Source organism: Hevea brasiliensis, chromosome 14 (assembly GCF_030052815.1).
Source record: "Hevea brasiliensis isolate MT/VB/25A 57/8 chromosome 14, ASM3005281v1, whole genome shotgun sequence".
NCBI lineage: Eukaryota > Viridiplantae > Streptophyta > Magnoliopsida > Malpighiales > Euphorbiaceae > Hevea > Hevea brasiliensis.
Window position 1 is genome coordinate 89,926,564 of NC_079506.1, and position 3,212 is coordinate 89,929,775.

The following is a 3,212-nucleotide window of genomic DNA, read 5'->3' on the forward strand; positions in this document are numbered from 1 at the left end:
TGCGGTGTAAATATAGTTTTTATTTTAATTAACTTTGTTAATTTTTAATATTTTTGAGTCATTTATATTTAATTTTTATTTTTATTAGGAATCATTTTAATGTTTTTATTTTAAGTTTGATTTTATTGATTTTTATTTTTTAGGTGAAAAATGGCCAAAAGAAAATTTTGCAAAGAGATAATTAAGATCAATTGAGAGTTTCTAAAGTTAAATTTGCATGTCTAAGATGTAAAAGAGGACTCAATTCATACTCCGGCGTGTGAGACTTGCGGTTGATTAAAGAAAAATGAAGGAAAAGCTTGATTTTGGTGTCATACGATAATTCACAATGTGGGCGTGAAACAGCAAAACAAGCATGGCTAGGCTTGAATTATGGAATTCAGCCATAATGAACTTGAACGCGTGGAGACGAGATCAACCGTTTTTGGGAGAGTTTTCCAACAGCTTTACACACTTTTCTTCACCCAAAAATCTATAATAAAAATCTAATTCATTTATAATAAAAATCTAAAATCAAAGTTCTGTCCTAAAGCGTTCATTTAATATTTATCATAGGAAAATTTTTATTTATATTCGATTTATCATGAACTCAAAATATAAATATGTAGAACTCATATATTTTAATAGGTGAATCCGATCATATATTTTGTGTCTTATATCCATCATAGATAAGCTTAGATAAGAAAATTTTATTTATGATATTTAAATATAATTATTAATTATAGTTTAACATAAATTAAAATATATGTTTTATTTATTAATTTAAATTATTTCGTTTATGTAAATAATTATAAATTTTATATTACACTATTGTAAAATTAGTATCATACACAAATAACGGTGTCATTGTCTTCTTCAAATTTGGATTTTTTTTTTCTAGTGATCAGTTCTTAAAAGCACCACACAAATGAATAGACATCCAACTCATCAGAAACTTTCCCAGGATCTTCTGAATCCAAAGAGCTGCAGTTGGAAGCACGCAATGAAAAATATTAGCTTAAGAAGCCCAAGATTTGAGTTTTCTTTGTTTTTCATTGCATTCTACCTTTCCACATGTAAACCATAATTGCCTAAAAGGATATACCATAATATCAAAATAATTGAGTGATTGATAAGAAATTGTATCTTACAAAGTTCCTGCAATTGATTTAGAAAGGCGAGTAACTTTATCTGAAAAAATAGAGCAATTTCAAAATCTGTAAACTGGAAAAAATGATCTAAATACATTGGTAGATTTATTATATATTATTTAATATCAAAGACAAACAAATATAATAAAATTATCTTATTAATTACATCCAATTATGAAATTGATGGGTTCACACTGTTCCATTATGTGACTTTAATCATACAAATAAAAATTTTATTTTTCATCACTAATAAACTTCAATTCAAATGGTATTAGAGTCGCTCTTAGTATTATGCAGTCTCAAATTTAAATTTCAATCGGAAATATATAAATATATATATATATACACTTTTTACCTTTGGCTCGCTCAAAATTATCATAAAAAAAAAAAAGTTATCTAGCTTAACATCTCAGTGTATGATTTTGGTATCACCTAAAAGATACATATATAGTTAAAGTAGAGAAATTTGAAAGGAAACAGATTAATAACACTAAAAAAAAAATGAAAAGAAAAAAGAAAATTGATCGAGCTTCAATGGCTAAAATGGTTAGTATTAACGAATACTAAATTGATTACTCACCATGTAAATGAGATCTTAAGGGACCGTCAGGTAAAAAGTCGAAAACAAGCAATATAATCTCATCCCCCAATCCTTTGCTCTGTTCGAGAAGATTTTTAAGTTTCTTAATAGCAACGATTTCACCATCTAGGGATCCCTTCTAGACTAGACCAAAACCCCCTTCGCCAAGGAGGTTGTTGTTGGAGAATTGACCAGTTGCCTGATCTGGTTGATGATAAGTATATTGTTTCGGTGTTGCCAGCGATTGGTGAGTTGCCATAGTACTGGTCGTTCCCAAGCGAAAAATCCCTCAAAAGTTGCACAGTTGCGGAGAGAGATGGAGGGATAGGGTAGTGTGGAGGTAATTTTCTTTGGTTTAATATCAGGAATCTTGTGTAGACTGCGTTGACATTGAACAGAGAAAACCAGTTATGAAGCCCGTTCATTTTTGGTTCCAATTTGGAAGTATTGCTGCGATAATGGTGGGTAGAAGCAGAACCGTAGAGGTGTTAAGAAAGAAAAATTTTAAAATACAGCTGTATGTAAAATGATTATATTATGATCATGTGTCTCATATAGATCTCATCATAGTCAAAGATCATAGCGTATTCATTGTACATACAATGGTTGCAATTGAGAAGAATTAGTGCCAAACCATAAAAAGAAAAGAGATTCTCGTATTCAAGTTTGAAGAAGGGTTTGACTGATTTTTTCAACCCTTCAATGGATCTCTGTTTCCTCTGTTTTTGTTCCTAACTAAATCTGTTGGGTAGGATTTAGGAAGCAGTAAAATTTCATCACAAATTTGATGATTTATTAATGATCATATAATCATTAGATATATTAACACTTCCGTTACTTTTGATAAATTTACCTCATGATATATGTATAAATCATCCCATTTATATCAGTGTTACCTTCACAGGTTCATGGCTTCGATCCTTAACACACATAATGCGTATGGGCTAAGCCATTTTAGTTTATAATTAGAAGGCCTTCATTTATCAATCAATGAAGAAGGGAAACTGATCAGGTCCAGTAATCACTTGCCCCCATCCGTATCTTAGATCAAGATATGATAACTAAGCTACCAGTTCTATCAGTGAATCACAGCATTTGCAGAATTCATATTTGCACTTGTCTGTTTCATTTCATTTTATTTCTTCAAATGATATAAAGAGAGTATTTGTTTAATAGTCTCATTTCATTTCATTTTCTTGTTTTTTTCTTCAGTCTGTGAAACAGAGTTCAGTCTCAATGTAGTACACCAAAGAAATCTGCCATAATATGTATTTTACAACTCACGTTAATATGTAGGAAGTCACAAAGCAACACGCATGATGCAATTCAATAATCAAGATTATCTTGCAATATATACAACTGCAACAAGGAAAGCTGCTTGTGTCCTATGGGCAAAGTCAGGCTCCTTCTTCTGATGGTTCTAATTGCAAAGTGAGTTCAATTGTTCATTTGTTTAATCTTTAGTTGAAGGATGTTTTTAAACTGGAAGCTCAAAGCTCAAG